At 40.7% G+C, this 17,773-nt stretch overlaps 1 protein-coding gene across 6 annotated transcripts in view; it reads right to left on the reverse strand.

Annotated features, from left to right (window-relative positions):
* Window positions 1–12,921, reverse strand: part of chl1b (cell adhesion molecule L1-like b) — a 35,249-nt gene extending 22,328 nt beyond the window's left edge. For 5 of the 6 annotated variants that reach the window (XM_049733417.2, XM_049733415.2, XM_049733416.2 and 2 more), the window contains exon 1: window positions 12,761–12,921. The gene's annotated coding sequence lies outside the window, so the exon portion shown is untranslated. Of the gene's footprint in view, window positions 1–1,835; window positions 1,957–12,760 lie in introns of those variants that run through there. The other variant, XM_049733413.2, reaches the window with a different exon arrangement.
* Between the last annotated feature and the right edge of the window lie 4,852 nt (window positions 12,922–17,773).

Here is a 17,773-nt window from a genome sequence, read left to right on the forward strand (position 1 = left end):
CATTATAACGCTTATACAAAAAAAAAAAAAAAAAAACGTGAATCATTGCTCGTTAAAAAGGAACCGCTTTACAAGGAGCATCAATTTTCTTTTTTTCCGGCGTGCATGTGTGACTGCATTTACAAACCACCATATTTTCTTCATTATTTCCCCACTTTTCCCACAAACGAATGTTTCCTCTGGCAATCATAAGCGCATTCAATTTGCTACTACAAGCTCGGCCATGCAAGTCATCTATTATTCAAAACATTATCGCTGAAACAAATTCTGAAACAAGACACTAAATGAGATTGGAAAGTGAGAACAATATTGGATAATTTGCTTCCAATTTTGATGCCCTTCCATAGCGTGACAGTTCAATTATGCCACTATTAATATTTCAGGAGTGTGTAGCATTAACTAGCTGTGTGAATTTGGCAGAGGAAATGATGAAGCTGAGAGTGAAGAAATGAGGCTCGGTTGGAGTTGGATATAGATTGGCTGAAGCGAGGCACTGGGGTCTGTGACCCCGTGTGTTCAGGATCAACTAATGAAGTGTGACCTCCCTGATCCAATATGAACCCTATGAAGCAGTAAGGGTCCATACCGCTGTCACAAATCAGTAAAAAAAGAAAGAAAAGAAAAGCGGAAGAGTAATACCCTCTTTTTTGGATCATTAAATCCTACCGTGGTGCTTTGAGATACAATTTGAAATCATTCTGTGACAATGCTCATAAATCAAAACACATTTCAAATCATCTTTCTCCACTGAAATGAATGGGAATGGCATTAATCCGCTCCAGCGTTTCCCCCAAAACAACAAAAATGGTTGTAATGAAGAAAAATAACAATCTATAACTTTATAGCATGTTTCCACTCTCCTACCCACCTTGGCAAACCATTTCCGGACGGAAATATGTAATCTCATTATATATGGATGTCAAAACAATGCTGTCCTCCTTGTGAACCCGTTAATATGTTGAAGCTGAAGTTGTGCTGCACCTGTCTGTATCTCATCTTCCAGCTTTTTCATCATAGCGCTTCTGATCTGCTGTCTTTGAAGCCCTACAGACATGCCCCCTGCCTAGGACCCTAATCACATTAGTGTGGGAGCCTTGCCCAGTGGCCAGCAGAGAGATGAATTCACAAGTTGGACTGCACCAACTGGCCTAATATTTTTTGGGGGGAAAGGTTTTTCTTTCTGCATTCATTCTCTTGCTTTGAGTAATGTTGGCAATTGCTCCTGGCATATCTATGCCACAGCAGGACATGATTGATGGCAGTTATTTCTCAAAGTTTTCCATGAATCAAAAGCTGAAGCAATATATTCAAATCGGTCATACCAGAGTTTTGTTTTCAGGCAGACTAAGAGAATACTGTACATATATAAAGAGCATCATTAGCTGTAATTCAGTGCTTGAATTTCCTGTTCTGGTTCTGAGCAGCGCATCTGGACAATACTACAATGTGGTGTACTTCCTGTCATAGGGTCAAGCTGAGGTTGTGTTGAGACAAATCCATTGGAATGATTACAAGCCAGACACTCGAGATTTCCATCACAGTGTCAGTATTTATTCGAAATACTAAAGGGTTCTAAACATGGTAAAATTGAATAATATGTTTATATTTTTGAAAATCTCACCCGTTCAGATCAGCATCTACGTTCATATGTCATATGGAAATATTTTTTAAGCATAAGTGTAAAACTGCATCACAAACATTTCTGCTTAGCAAATAAAAATGTCATCCCCAGGTAAAGAAATCTGCGTCTGATTGCGTCATCCAAGAAGGAAATGCCTTAACATGCATATAAATATACTACACATGATCCATATGGTATGCATATACATACTTACAACAAGTGACATCATCCTTTGCTCCGGTCCCCATAAGGAAAGTATATATTCCCTTCAAATGCAATAACATCCAGTATAAATCAGCAAGTAACTATTAGGGGAAAAAAAAAAAAAACAGAGAGAGAGAGCTGAGCTGGCTTTGTTTGGCTTCATACAGGCTTGATATGGAGCAGCACTGAGGGTCGTGGTCACATATGTTGCCTAAAGCCTGTGCCTTGGTTAAGACGCTCATTAAGCCTCAGACAATCAATCCGGCCGGCAAAGCCCCATGTAAAAGGCTATTCACATGGAGAGTACAAAAGAGTGGTGGAATGCAACTTCCAGTCCCCGATCCCTCCGTGTGGCACACAACTAGCTGTATGAAAATGTCATCACTGAAAGAAAATCAGAAGTATTAATGTGATCCTGCAAGAAGATGATGTCAAACATAGAAATGATGGAAACAGAACAATGTACGGTCCTTTTCTGTTGACCATACCGTACCTACTCCTGCTGATCTACTCTTTGGAAGCACACGCAGTTTGTTGCACGGCAAGGAACAAATGAACTAATCGACCGATTTAGACTTTTGGCATTACACAGAACCGGATTGTTCTACTCTGATGAACAGGGAGCTCCATTCTACGGCTACACAGACAGACCGAGGCTTGGTGACATGTCGAGTGAAAGCTCGGTGAAGTGCTGAGAATGTTGATAAGAACCTTCCACCAAAAGCACAAGCTCGCTCCCACAGCACACGGGTGGGGGGTTGGGGGGGGGGTACACCAGGCGCAGTCAATCTGGATGATGTATGATGGAGGGACTGGTCTTAGATTTGGGTTTTACCAAGGAGAAAGGCAGAAATGAGAAAGGGGGATGGTCATGCTTGAATTATGCTGATGTGGTGTAGAAGAGCGGTGGAATTCCAACAAAAGCTTGATTCCAGAACTTGCAGCCACGGAGATGATGGTTTGGAATATCATTTTAGTTTTTTTTTTTTTAACAATATAAACACATAGGTGATACTGGATCTGGTGAAGGACTTTATTGTTTTTGAGGGGCGGAGATCAAATAAGTGCGGTCAGCCAAAGTCAGTAATTGAGAGCACTCGGACCTCTGTGCCAGATCCTCAGGGCCCGTGAGCACTCATTAAGCCACAACAGGATGGAGCTGCCATTACAGCCACAGAAACACAGGCAAAGCCTTGTGAGCGCTTTACAAATGCTGAGTGTGGTCATGGAAGCTGAGGGAGGTGGGTGACTACCAAGACAGGCAGTTCCGAAACACAAACCTGGCATTGCCCTGGACTCAACCCCGGGGGGAAAGCCCCCCTCCCCTCCCTACTCTATTCTTGCAAGTCGTTAACACCCCTGAAGGCATGTGGAATGCATAAGAACTCAATTTCCAAGCAGACTTTCCTACGGCATCAACAATATAATCTACCTACTCCACTTACACACCTGCCCAGGTCTAACTCAATAAACTTTTTTTTTATTAAAACATCTATCTCTGCAGTCAACAGCCTCACAGTCACGGTTCCCAGTGCCACGGTTTAATGTAATCTTTCAAAAAAAAATCCTACTTTGCTGCCAGAGAAAACGCTTACAACATCTTTAATTTATGACATGGCTGTAATCTCCCTCAAGCAGCAATCATGGAATGTTATCAGACGGCAACAAGATGGAATTTATCATTCTGCTGCAATTACAATCATGCTCCCTTGACCTGCAGCCCCACCTAAGCAAACAAATATTAGAAAAAGACACAAATTGAAATTAAAAGCCATTCCTGTTTGGAGCAGACAATTCACCATCAAAAGTATTACTTTAAAAAAGAATTTCAATGAGTCAGGGTTCAGATATGCTGAAATAGGGAAAACATTTCTCCTTTCAAATAACCTGACAAAGGTGCTCGCTACACACAGAGTGAGAATTTCAATTAGCTTTGGAAACCCATTTCTACCAAAAACTCAGTGTGTCAAAACCATCAAGAAATCTCGAATCCAACATACGCAGTCAAAAAAGCCCGACTTGCATTTGGTTGATAATGTTGGCATCACACCATTCGATTTTGTGTGGTCCTAATGATCTGTGACTCCATCAAAACAACAGAATTCCAGCACTACATGGGCCTTTCATCTACTCCACAATTTTTTCCAGATCTATGTTGACAGTGGATTTATTCAGTGCAGCTCTACAAACAATCCGATCAAACAAAAATCTCTCTTAAAAAGCCACATCAAAAACCTCGCACACATTCGGCAATGGTTGACTTATAGAACGTGTTTGATATTACGGCTAAAGTTTCACTTCTCACGGACACATGTTGAGAACTTTTACGCTACTAAAAATAGGAAGTCTTTACTCCAGTCACACTTGACAGATACTGTTTTCAGGATTTATTATTTATTTCATAACTATCTTTGAAAATATAAACACTTGCACACCGTAGATCATTTCCGCCAACAATAGTGTGTCTGAAACGTTTTTTTTTTTGAGGAAACACTCAAAACACCGGCGACTTGCGTCTGCTTAATCCTGTTACGCCAATAGAAAGGTTTAATTATATCCAGAAAACAAGCTTTTTCCTTCTTATGGTCTTATGACAAAGACAAGCAGAGCTGGCCATTCATTTGGAGTCAAGCTCATAATAAGCAGTGAGGATCTAATAGCCTTTTAAGGACTGCCCTTCAAGGCTCTTGCTTCCACACACCTCCTGGGTCAAGCCTTCACGACCATGAGGGATAAGAGGCCTGTCACACTACACGGCTAATCCCGCGGTGGAAATTGTCGCCGGGATACGTCTCACATGAACGCGCAGCGAAAGATGAAGGGCGGAGCAATATTTGAGACGATTTACTGATTGTGTGCACGTGTTTGTGCGTGGTGGGCGCGGTCACGGCTTTGTGTGATTTTTACACACACAGTCAAAAGACAGACTGGCCAACTTTTCTTTTTCATTTCCGTTCGGAAGCTGCATAAAGACAACCTGGGGAGGTCTAGTTGTGACCGTGTGTGGGCTAACAGGATTATTAAAACATCACACTGCTGTGTTTAGAATTATTGTTTTTCCTATTTTTAATTAAAAGAAAGTCCGTCTTTGCAGTTTATTAGGCCATTTAATGTCCGCGCATTTCATAAATGAATCTTATTGCTGTGGGAACATTGCGAGTGTTCTTCTCCGAGCATCTCTTGATAGCCAATTAGCTCACGTCAGGTTTATTTGCCTGGAGGCACATTTAAATTAAATGCCCAGCAACCAAACTCACATTATGTTTTCCTTCAAGCTCCATTTCATCGGTTACACATACATGATAATTGTCCTTTTCGTTATTGTTTTTTTATGAAAGCGGGCTCAGGGTACTTGGTGTTCAGGGAAGGCTCGTTTGGATTTATTATAGAGGCAGACATTAAATATAAGACATGTTTAAAAACATTATTTATTCATGTACAGCATACATGATGGAGTGTAGCAATTAGACTAAAATCAACTTAAACAAGTGTCTCGATTAAATCTAAACACATTTGAAATAGTCTTACAGAAGCAATATAATTACTTTATTTTTATGTATACTGTACTGCTTGTCCTTTTTCTCAATCTCCAAAAGGTAGTTTGTCACCTTGTTGCACACAACTAATTTACTTATTTATAGCCTATTTTTCTGAACATAAAGGTCAGTCTTGGTTCGATATGAGCCCACATTTGTCTTATCTACAGTCATTCGACAACATCATGGTGTGTTCCACAGGTCGGCCAGAATGGAATTACCTTTTGAGGGCTTGACACAATGTCAATCTCTGCAAGCTTGAATCCAGACTTCCACTCCACATCCAGATAAGAAGTAATGACTTTGCCTTGCAATTACTGAAGGATGCCTGTCATGATTCTTGCACAATTTTCAGTTAATATTACAGTAACTTTAAGACACATGAATCCAATATGTAGTGGTTGCAAAGAACTAATTCCTCACGAACCATTTCGGTTTTGTCTTTTGCAAGGTCAGATGGGGGAAAGCATCATTGCCACATTCTAAACAGATGTTTCTCAGTTGACAATATAGTGATCCATGCTTGCATGCATCTTTGCGGGAAGACTGCAAACAATCTGCCTTGTTTTAATAGTTGTAGAGTAAAATGTCTGTCTTTGATGAAGTCCCAAGGCAACAACAGTGAATGCAGACCATCTCAGTTAATGCAGACCATCTCCTGTCACGAAACGGGAAATCCTTCTAAATGTGTTAAGGCTCGATGGCAGTGGCATTAGCATTTTGGACACAAATGAATGGAGGCATTTGTTCCTGTGTCCCCTGAAAGAGTCTATTAATGGAAGGTTTAGCAATTGCTCTGTTTTCCACGTACCCAAGTCTGGGCATCCCACGTAAATATAATAATTAATAATTGCCGGATTTCATGTTGAGCTCATTTTTTTGAAAACCACACCTGAATATCATTCAGATTTTGGATTTTTTGTTTCAACCTTAGATAGATCGAAGCCGAATATCATTCAGATTTTGGATTTTGTTTTCTACTTAATATAAATCTAAGCTGTCCAATTTGCAAGGAATTTAACTGAAATATACATGCACTGATTAATATCTTGACCGATATTAGGACATTGCCCAATATTGTATCAGCCAAAAAAGACAGACTTCAATAAATTAGCCGAAATAGGCTCTAAATTATTTTTTTAATCTAAAACATGTGTTCTGCTACTAAATGTAAACAAATGACCAACTGTACAACCTTTTGACCCAGATTGCTTTGCAAACTCAGACAACCAATTGAGTTTAAGATCCAAATGGATGCACTACTGGATTCTGACCTCGACTCTATATGGGTGACTAATCTCATACACGATGAGTATTGATCTGCAACGGGTAGGACAGAGCATAGCCGCAGAGCAGATCATCATCAATGATGCTCTGTTAACCACAATACGTATCATCCAATTCAATTAGCAAAGGATGCATCCTGATTTTTCTCACATCCACAAGCCATCCGTTTTACCCGGCCCATCCCCCCAGTTTAAAACAGCTTCCTGTGTGTCCACCAATATTGAACCCCATGTTTTCCAGCTCTTAAAAGAAGATAAATGAGGGCAAAGTCCCCAATTAGTCTCCTTTGTTGATTTCAAGAGGTTGTTGAAACTCATGTTTACTGCACACTCCAGCTCTTTGCTTTCCAGTATATGACACGGACCATGAATTCACCTCAACAATTTCATGTGGTCATGCCGTGAAGTCTCAGATGAAGCATCAAAATGTGCCGAGGCAGCACTACAGGGATAGCCATTAGTGTCCAAAGCTCTGTAGCTCTAATGATGATGGCTGTGGATTTGCTGTGGTCTGCATTGCGGGTAGCGGCGTCTCTAACATGAAATGTTCTTCAACATGCGCTTTGCAGATGCATTTACTGAGCCGAGGCAGAGCAAACACCATTTCATGTGGTTTTCGCTTATAAGGATTGTTCAAGATCAATAAAATAGATTTGAGGTGATGCCTGTTTTCTAAAATTTATCGCAACGAGGTGTCATTTAATTGACACTTTTGATATTCTCCTGTGAGGCTTCTTGGAAGACAAACAGCAGAAATGTCTTTCACTAATTATTTCCAAACCTCAAAAGAAAGTCTGCTTTTTTCAGGACTGAGCTAACTAAACACAGCCCTGAAATAACTCATATGTATCTAAACAGCTTTGTAAAATGAGTGTTTTGTAAAACATGTCATGTTTGTGTTATTCTGAGGAACGCCATATGATATGCTCCAAGCAGCAGGAGACTCGGGTCCTTGCACGATCTCCGCAGAAAGACGCCAGCCGAGTGAACCCTTTGCCACACTTTCTAGTCTTGCTACGATCCAGCCACCCTGCAGGTGGTAAACAAAAAGAGGCGCTCAAGTCGTAGAGGCCTTCATGTGGTATTAATGGAGCCGGGCCCTAAGCGGCAAAGGCAGACTTGTAGCCCGGCACACAGGAAGAGGCACAACCATCTGCGAATGAGCTTGGGGAAACAGGGAATGCTCTCTACTTGTGGATGTGACGCTAATGTTTCAAAAGGCGGCTGAGTTACACCGCGCAGCACAGCCCAGGGGCCTATAAAGCTGCAGCTCAACAAGAATACACACCCTGGGGGAGTCAAAAACTGTGAACGGGCCCTCATGAGATGCCAAATGCCGAACTGCCACACACTCTAAAGTGGATAATGGCAATTCCATGACACGGGGTGCAAAGTGTGGGTTCAACTAGGGTGAGCAAGTTGAAGCAAGTGATTACTGAGGTGTAAAATAGCTTTAAAAATCAGCTATACCCTTGTTTATTTTTCAGGGCAGACACCCGTGAATTCATCAACTGTCAGAAAAGTGACAGGCCTCAACATAACGTGCATCAATTATTTTGGGTTTGTGAAAACACACAGCGGAACTGTCACTCCAAGATCTCGGTGCCCCTTCTAATTTATGGTGACCCCTGCTGAGACTTTTTTTTTCTTCCCAGAAAAGGAATTTATTACAAGCGACATCAATGTCATATAAAGTGTGATTACCCTTTCAGTGACACTTAGCACATCTGGTCTAACGTCACAGATTGCTTAGAATCAGATTTCACAACCTGCCGTCAAATAAAAAAATAAAATACCCAAAGGGTTACTGTACATATTGTCTTGCAACAAAAGAAATCTCTGCCAGTCCACCGTCCCCCCCAAAAAAATGTAAATATCGTTAAAAAGCAATGCTGTGATCTGAATTATGAAAACTTCCCTGCTGTGAATATTTTTTGCCGGGCGACAAATAATTCCACTGCAATGCAGTCAAGCATGACTGAGTAGCAGTGAATCTGCATTTCTGAGAAAAGTTGTCAAACACCGGATGTCCATGGTTTACCTAAAAATGCCGTTGGACTAACTCGTCAATGAATATTAATCCATCTTCTGTTATCAAAGAAGAAAATTAGAGGCAAAGTCACTCAAAAAGTCAGAGAAGTCAATTTAAATGCAAATGTGACGACAAACTTTTCAAGGAGGTGTGGAGTTCTTCTCTGACTCACCGCTTTAATGTCCCTGCCAAGAAGATGACATCATCTCAGAAAGTGTAAGTCGGAAAGATGGAATATATCTCCTCATAGTGATTTCATATCAAAAGATGAACACCCAGCTATAAACAATGTATTGTGAGATTTACAGCATTTTTTTTCCAGAGACCAACAAAATAACTTCTCTGGGATCATACAAACATATTTTTGAAAGAAGCATATTTCTTTGCAGGAACAAAACTCAAAAGGTCACACCAGTGTGCAGTTAATGGGAGCAGGGGTCACACTTTTAAAAATGTGGAGCTCTGCAGAGATGAATGAATTTGGATCCGACCCAGTTTGGCACGACTGTTTCATTCATCAATTGTTTGATGTAGGCTGGATTGACTTTGAGCAAGAAAGAAAATGAAGTCTAGCTCTTAGTTGGAGATGCTTAGGAAAGAATAAATGACTTATGGAGGCCAGTCTGACATTGGCAAACTGCTTAAGCAAAATTAAAGCAAAATGGATCTAAAAAACATCCAAACTCCGGCAGTGCAGTAAATTATCAGAGCTCTGCCACAGGATCCATCCGGAACGTTTTGGTTGTTAGTAAGCTTTATCCAATCCTCTCTGCCAATTAGGATGAAGAGATTAGGTCATCGGTTGTTCGTGAATTCTCAAATAAATTAAACGAGTCAATGGGACTGCTGTTACCCTAAACAAATACGGATTACAAAGCCAGTTCAGGTGATTGTCCAATTAGTAAATTGGTCAGCCTTTAGTTTCATGAATCTAATCAAGCTTGATTTGTTTGCAAGTCTTCACGTATATAAAAAAGAAAAATTGTGTGAAAGCTACAAGTATCATTGGGCTAATACAAAGCAACTCACACCAAGATTTCATGTTCACACCAAACCAACATGGCCGACAGAAATCTATGCCTGTTTGGGGTTCCTATCACAATCCTCTTACAGGACCTATGAGAGCATCACAGGTATTAATGAAGTCCCACAGGAAGCATTTGGTTGTACAAGCGGCCCCGTCTTGCAGTCACCTCATTTCAGGCCCATTAATTGTCGCAGCACCTTCAGAATGACATGACAACTTTGCAGTCGGTGATCCGGTTCGAATGAACGTCAACTTTGTGTTTGCCAAAAATGACGGCGTAATATGCATTTAACAGATAATACAGTTTTTTTTTTTTCAGGTTTTGTGCAGGATGACCTTTGTCTTTTAAAAGCCTCAAAAATGATTCGTCGTTAAAAAAACGACTGGATGAAATAGAGGGAAGTCCGATTAGCCAGCGCAGCCTGACCCCGGACAAGCGGAAGATGAATGGATGTTAAAATTTCTCAAATGGATGTTACAAATTAAACCAACTTTAGAGCTTTATTCGGACGGAATAACTGTGATAAAATTGAACAATTTCACCCAAAGAATGTGAGAATAATATGAGGGGCGTTTATCTTTGGGTCGAGTTCATCCTCCACGCCGCCTGTCTGTCACGTATGTCCACCCTCATCCTCAGTGCCCTTCACTTGCATGTCCCAGGGGTCCCCTTGGATCCTTATCAAGAAGCCAGCGCACAATAGCCTTCACTGAACACAAAGCTAGCTCCTCTTTTCTACTCTTTACATTTGTCACCTTTATTCCAATGTTCTTTGTTCGCCTTCCCTCTGCATGCATGACTTGTCCCAAAGTCAACTTGCACATTTTTGCTTTCACCAGTGTCATTTGGGCATAGCTGTCGTCTTTCTTGTTCCTTGGGGGGGGGGGTACAACACTGCTTTTTACATAAACATTGAATTTTATGGATGTGTCCATTCCTGCCATGGTTCTGTTTTAGGCTCAAGATGACAGCACAGCATTTCAATGTATTATTATTATTTTATCTCTGTTAGTAACCTCGATATTCAGCCATAAAATATTTTCCAGCACCCTTCCAGGTCTTCTCGGACTCACTCCGCTATCCCGAAAATATAGCTGATAAATATGCACATTGCTAGAATGCAGTCAGGCAAATCCTTCAATTCATCTTATCGCGCTCACTCTTTGTGGATGTGGTTTGTGACGATCATGAAAGGAGAGAGCTCTGGTATTGCACGGCGCCAAAGCACTCTAAGCCTGCAGTTGGGTGCACGGGTCGCTGCTATAATTGCTTGGAGCTCTGGAGCCCCACCTGAACCTCACGCCGGGTCAGGGAACTTGCTCGGTGCCACATGTCACTTGATATTACCGCCAATCACACCGGGAAGAATAATCTCAATTTACCTAATTTCAAAATGCCCATGAGTAACATTATTAAACACAAACACACAAAGTGTCCGCACTGCTCTGCCACATTTATAGACCACTAAGGCAGGTGATTCACGGTTGCCATGGTGATAATAGAGACATGCACGTCTCCTTTTTTTACAAGCTACTGGAACATCCACATCACGCTGAAGCATGAATCATTCTAAGGTTACTCTATTGTTGCTTCTTATCGACAAAAGCTACAACAACAAACACAATGCAATGCCTGTGAGAGCAAACACACACGGACTGTAATCACAGGTGTGTCTGTTGCTAGGCAAACAGCGCATGAACAGGTGAAGCCTGCTTTCATCTCACATCTTCAATGCACGTTCACCTTCAGAGGCTGTTTGGGAAGTTGCGCAATCACAAAAAGTGAGGCACACTTGGAACACTAGCTTGTGTGTTTTTCAGTTTTTGTGCGTACGGACCAAAGAGAGCAAACATTGCAAAGCCTCTGAAGTAGTCGGAAGTTTGATGTTTTCCCGACTTTGAAGGAAACATTTGATTCACAATCGAGTGCGCCAACTGCTAAGATATGAAAAACGAGCCGTGTCTGCCGTGACAAAGGATGTTCTGTTGGCTGCATTTTGTGATCTAACTGATTCAAAGCATGAAAAGGTCCATGAAATGCATCAGGTTGGAGCTGCATATTAAGAGGCCGGGGACCGGTTGACGCGGGCTCGTTGGGAGACGCAGGACACTTTGCTTGTCCAATTACTGGCTCTTGCTCAAATTGTTGGTGAGAAAGAGTCGACCTACTTCTGGACACAAAGCACCACTGCCCTGAATAGTGAGAGGCTGTAGAGCGTGTGTGATGACAAGTGCTATTACAAGCTCTTGTCTTTGGCCTACAAATTCACTTCCAGGTAATTATTGTGTATGTGTGCTTATGAGCAGAAATAGGATCTGCTCCACTGGAAGAGCAGCTTTGAGATGATGACATTAATTAATGTCAGGCTGACCTTCACAAGGTCTACGTGTTAAGTAATTCAGCCATTTGGGGCGGGAGTAGATTAGCTATATTAAATTTCTGGAAATTTGCATACTATGAAAGGAAAGCAAAAACATCACAGGTTGAGTCCTGAACAACTGAAAACAAAAAGACTAGAGACTTCAAATATTGTGATTGTTTTTAAAGGCATCATTAATAATGAGAAAGTGCAGGAACATGACAGCATCTGAAATGAGGTTGTGTTAAGCAAGTGAGATAAATCAGGTCTATAAATTTATCAAGGGCAGCTGAGTGTACAACAGTTACACGCATCCCCATCAATTACAGCAAGCTCTCAGCAACCACCGCTAGCCCAATCCAATATAATGTGCTTTTAATCACACACACTAAAATCTCATCAATCATTGTGATCTTGTCACGCAATTACAACCGGTAAAAAAAAAAAAAAGCCCTCGTCTACTTAAAAGTGTATTTATTTCAATTAACTTTCTCACTCTGTCAAACTTGCGAGTTTCTGGTATTTTCACAATCGAATGACAATATTAAGTTATGCTTAGAATGAAACTTATTGATCATGAATTCACAGGCAAGAAAAGCATCATTTAAAAAAAAAGTGACAGCTACATATATTTTTTAAAGAAAAGCACATCCAGAGGCATTATCATTTGAAAATAACAGTTTCTGAAACTAACCTTCAGGTGCAACATAAGGCAGTCCTTCACCAAGTTGGCTAAAATCCCTCCAACCAGCCAAGCAGAGCAGATGGATATTCAGCGGCGTTTTGCCCGGCTTGCAGTGAGTGGCTCTGAGCCGTGGACCAGCCTCCCCTCCTCCTCTCGTGGATGCTGCTTGTGCCACTCCCCCCCACCTACCGCCTCTGGAAGAAAAAAAAAAAAAAAAAAGTAATAGCAGTTTCTTCCTCCGCCTCCACAAAGACTGACTCAAATAAAAGCGGGGACCCTGTCGCAGTCAATAGGTTTTAGAAAAACCCCATGGCAACGCAGAAAAAGCAGTGGGCAACTTCCCCACGTTGTGACCGGGTTAAAGACCCCCACCCAAAAAAAATATATAGTGACAGCGACGTTAGAATGCGCAGGTTTTACTGGTCAGAGGTGCAGTGAGGGGAGCGCTAACGTCAATGGATGAGGAGGATGCCGTTCATTGGTAGATGGGAGTGAACAAGTATTTCAGAATGAACTTCACTGAACAATAACGTGAATATAAATCCACACTCACAACACAATAAGATTAAAACCACCTATAATTTTTCTTTTGATGCCTTCATTGGTTGATTTTGAAAGTGGGAAAATGTAATAAATCTAATATTGCAACATGAATGAGTAACAAAAACAATTGGGGAAATTATTTATATATAAAACCCGTTGAAACATTTGAGATGAATTGAAAATAAATTGGTTTTATTCATGTGAATAGCATGACTCTCTGTCAAACTGTATTTTGTTGACTTGCCCAAAAAAGACAAACTAACTAAAGCAACATATCAACTGTAACTGGTAGTCATGGGAAAACGAAGCTTCAAATTTGCTTCATGAACCATTTGTTGTGTTGTCAGTCTAAACGTAGAGCTTTAAGACAGTGCCATCTAGAGAAGTAAAAAAAAAAAAAAACATCTGGTTCACAAAGGAAATCTGAAGCTTCATTTTCCCAATCACAGATTCTGTAATACGTGACTGTTGGCAGCACATTCATTATTTGTGGTTCTGAATGGACATATGTTGTGTGTTGCAACAAACAAATGTTGATTAATCAAATTCACCATGTTAGATTATCTCAAAATGTAACAGGAAATAATTCGTAAGTGGTGTTTCAGAGTTAGGTAACGCTCTAGAGGAGCTCTCTCAGTTGAATCACTGTCCCGTTCAATAACTCTAAAGGAGATACGATCACCATGGTAACCTCTAAGTGCAGTTTGATCCCCACATCCAATCAAACTCAGCTAATTGAAGTCTTTCAGATAATTGCCATCAGCTAATTGGACCGCTTTTCAGAGTCAATAAGTGTTTACCAAACATGTGGTGTTTTATCCTCAATTTGGAACTACCTGCTTCGAACAATACACTGAATAGGTGACTTTTTGGACTTGCAGTAAATTGACACATAAACGTGTCATTTTATGATAAGACGGGATGTTTGTTTTTAGCATCTCTGACCGCATCAGATCATTAACAAATCTTTGAATCAGAGAAGCAGCCAGGAAAGGACAGAGAACAATCAATTTGGTGACCTCAGACTCTTGGAGAAATTGAACGGATTCCCAACTGAAAAATGACATAGTGGTTAGATTTTATCACCGTTGCGAGTAATAAGAGGTTCACTTCCCATCACTCACTGAGTCACTGTGTTGATTACACAAAACCGCATAAGGGTTGAATATAAATCCATCTTTGGGATTATCCAGGAAAGACATTTGTCTTAAAAAGTGCAAACATATTTGCTTCCGAGTCCATCTTAGTCCTTAGGGAAATAACGACGGGTGCATGACTGACTCTAATTGGAAAAACAACACAAATTGTCTGTATCGCTTATTTTGTTCATTGGCAATATTTGACTAAAGATAAAAAAAAAAAATTGAACTACAACATGTTTATCTAGAAAATGTTGAATTAGATATCAGCTTTTAAGATCTACATTGCATTGTCTCTTTATATCGGGTTCATAGTCGGCACCAGACAAAGGAAACGTGATACTGTAGTTTGACAAAAAACGGGAGCGAACAGATGCGAAAATCTGATTATGGTTTATCATAATCAGTTTGAAATAATGGATTAAATGAGGCACACATGTAAAAAGATACTTTTGTGAGGTTTTCTATGTGAGTGCTCTCATCAGAACAAATTAGATTTGTGGAGCATCTGCTTCCTTTTTTTTTTTCAGAGGGGACTTCTTCATGTCTAGGTGTTAAATGTTTTACTGGAACCTGAGCTATTCTTGCTACTGACTTATATGAATATTTATAATTGTGGGAATTGTACTTTATTGACTTTCACGCTTAAGTCTGACAATCAACTGTGATTTAACCCCAACTTTTGCAATGAGTTGCTTTCTCGTCTTTGCATATCAAAACTTAACTTATTTTGATACTCTTGCATTTAGTTAAACCACATGGACCTATTTTACAACCGCTCCTCCGCTCACTCTCTTTGCCCCCAAAACTGACCGCAGCCATCAAGTGGTTACGTAACATTATTCAGATTACTACATTGAATATTTTAGAAGAATTGCGACTGGGATATAAACAACTTGGAATGATAGCACCACCCCCGCAGACAGGGCAGTCCGAGAAGAAAAGAATGGAGCTGGTGCCATTGAAAAGCCTGAAAACAGAGGCAAACTCTGTCAAAGGTGTCAAAGTTCACATGCAGAGAATGAATGCACCCCCATCGGTTTGTTTCCGTGCGCTTGCTTTCCCTCTCTTTCTCTCTCTCTCTCTCTCTCTCTTTCTGGCTGTCTCTTTCTCCGCAGCGTTGAAACACTACGGGACTGAAATCCCTTCGCTGATGTCTGCTGGGCTGCATAATGAGAATAAATGAGCTGGAAGTAAATAAGCAGGCTGTGTGTTGCTCACCACTCCATACCAGTCACATATAGCCTTTCATCAAAAATGAAGATGGATTATGTTGGCAAAAGGTCAGAACAATAGTGCAGTGTTCGGTGAGGAAACCCCAAGAAGCACAACTCCACAATATATAATTTGTTTAGCACAAAAGCATCTTCAAGCTGCTTTTATTTTAAATTTAAGAAAGATTTCTTTCAATTTCATCCAAATAAATGCCATATTAGCTTCCCAGCTGCTTTTGCATCCTGCATCAATTAGCAATGCATACCACAACCTTATTTTCAATCCATAATTAATATCAGCAGCAGGTGGAATGGGGGTGTTTTTCTTAGGAGATCGTGCCATCTCTCCAGCGACAATGTTCATTTCCTTTTCCATGAAAGCAACAAGGAGCATGGGCAGACTAGATATTAGTCGGGAGATTCACAAGTGTCTAGTAGAAGGTAGGTGGGGGGGCTCGCTGTATGAAATCTGTTTCCATAGCAATGCACATATTGCCGTTCTAAAATGCGAGTAGGATCGGAGACTAGTGCCAGTGTGTGTCAGTCATTTTACAAATAAGGGAATGGGGAATACGCTACCCCCCCGTCTGACCGTAATATAACTGTCACACTCAGTGATAAAGATGAAGTGTTCTTATTGCATATGTGCTGTTGTGTTTGGCACAGTTGTCTTTTGCGGCTTAGCGCGCACTCAGGAGATAATTTATTTAGCAGTCTGCAAATGTGTTGTCTTTATTGTTGAGAATAAAGAGACAAATCTGTACAATAGAAGCTGGCTTCATTTCACCATCATACATATTTAAGTAGCAGGAACAAGAGAGGCCTTTCCGGCTTTTCTTTCGTACACCTCGACTTCGAGATGAAATCATTTCACGAATGCAATCGACCATGTTGGGTGGGACGTGAATGAGAAGAGAAATGAGGGCTTTCTTCTCGAAGATGAATGTGATTTGATTATTTGATAACGACATTGCTATGGAATTGGATGAACACAATGGGTGGCCGATCATGCAAGTAATTGTTTCCTGCTTTTATTCAAATGACTGCATCATATATGGAATATGTACAATCTCCAATATGATGCAACAATTAAGGAATACATCATTATGATTATTAATTATTTGACTAAGAGGCTGATGAACAGCACCATGAGAAAAACCATGACACCATTTCATTCATTCTCCGCCACTAGTGAGCATGCCTGACTGGAAGAACATTTGGCAAGGGTTGAATGAGAAATGATGCTCCGGTGGGGTGGGGGTATGGCGGCAATGTAACTGTGCCCATGGGAGAACAGTGTTAGTTATTTCATCCACTTCAATTGAATTGTATGCAGGAGCCTTCAGAAGTGTAACTAAAATATTGAAAACACATATTGGTTTTATATATTGAATCTTGCAATTACAAATAAATTGCATGTACAATATAGACTAGGCTTCCTCTGGTGTTGAAATCTAACGTTGGTAAAAAGGTATCGGTTATACAATCGTAACTTTTTTTTTGTGTGTGTGAAACGTGTGCAGAAAGTGGTCACTGAAACATTGCAGCATACCCAATCAGTTATAGAGTACGCTTAACCGTCAGACTTAGCCAAAGTAAATCAAGTGTGTTTATTCCTTGTCCCAATTTACTGCCCGTTTCCTGTTCCTGCATTGGGATGAGACATCCTAGATCTTGTCACCCGTCTAATGTGGACACGTGACCTGATCTCGAGGAGTTGGGGGTCTTGTCAGTGAGGCAGAGGAAATGGCACATGTGCCGTCAAAGAGCCGAGCAGCAGTGATTCAGGGCTGCTTGACTGATGTCACTTTGACAGAGAACAGAAAGGACTGTGTTAGTGTCAGCGGGGAGCCAGACGCCAACACGCTACGATCCCTCTTCGACTACACTAGCCGCTATTAATGGCCTTCACCTCAAAGGAACCCCCACCCGCACAACCCGATGAGATTGATTAATACATCTTTCCCACTTATAATTTGTGTCACAGTATGTTGAACCGATTGGACCTCATTATTCGTATTATGTTGGATTTAGCAATACCAATGTATTATTAAGAGCACAAAGATGAGCTATAATGACCCCCCGAAAAAATATTAGGTAGTAAACCAACAACAAAAACTTTCAAT

This window comes from Syngnathus scovelli, chromosome 11, assembly GCF_024217435.2.
Source record: "Syngnathus scovelli strain Florida chromosome 11, RoL_Ssco_1.2, whole genome shotgun sequence".
Classification (NCBI taxonomy): Eukaryota; Metazoa; Chordata; class Actinopteri; order Syngnathiformes; family Syngnathidae; genus Syngnathus; species Syngnathus scovelli.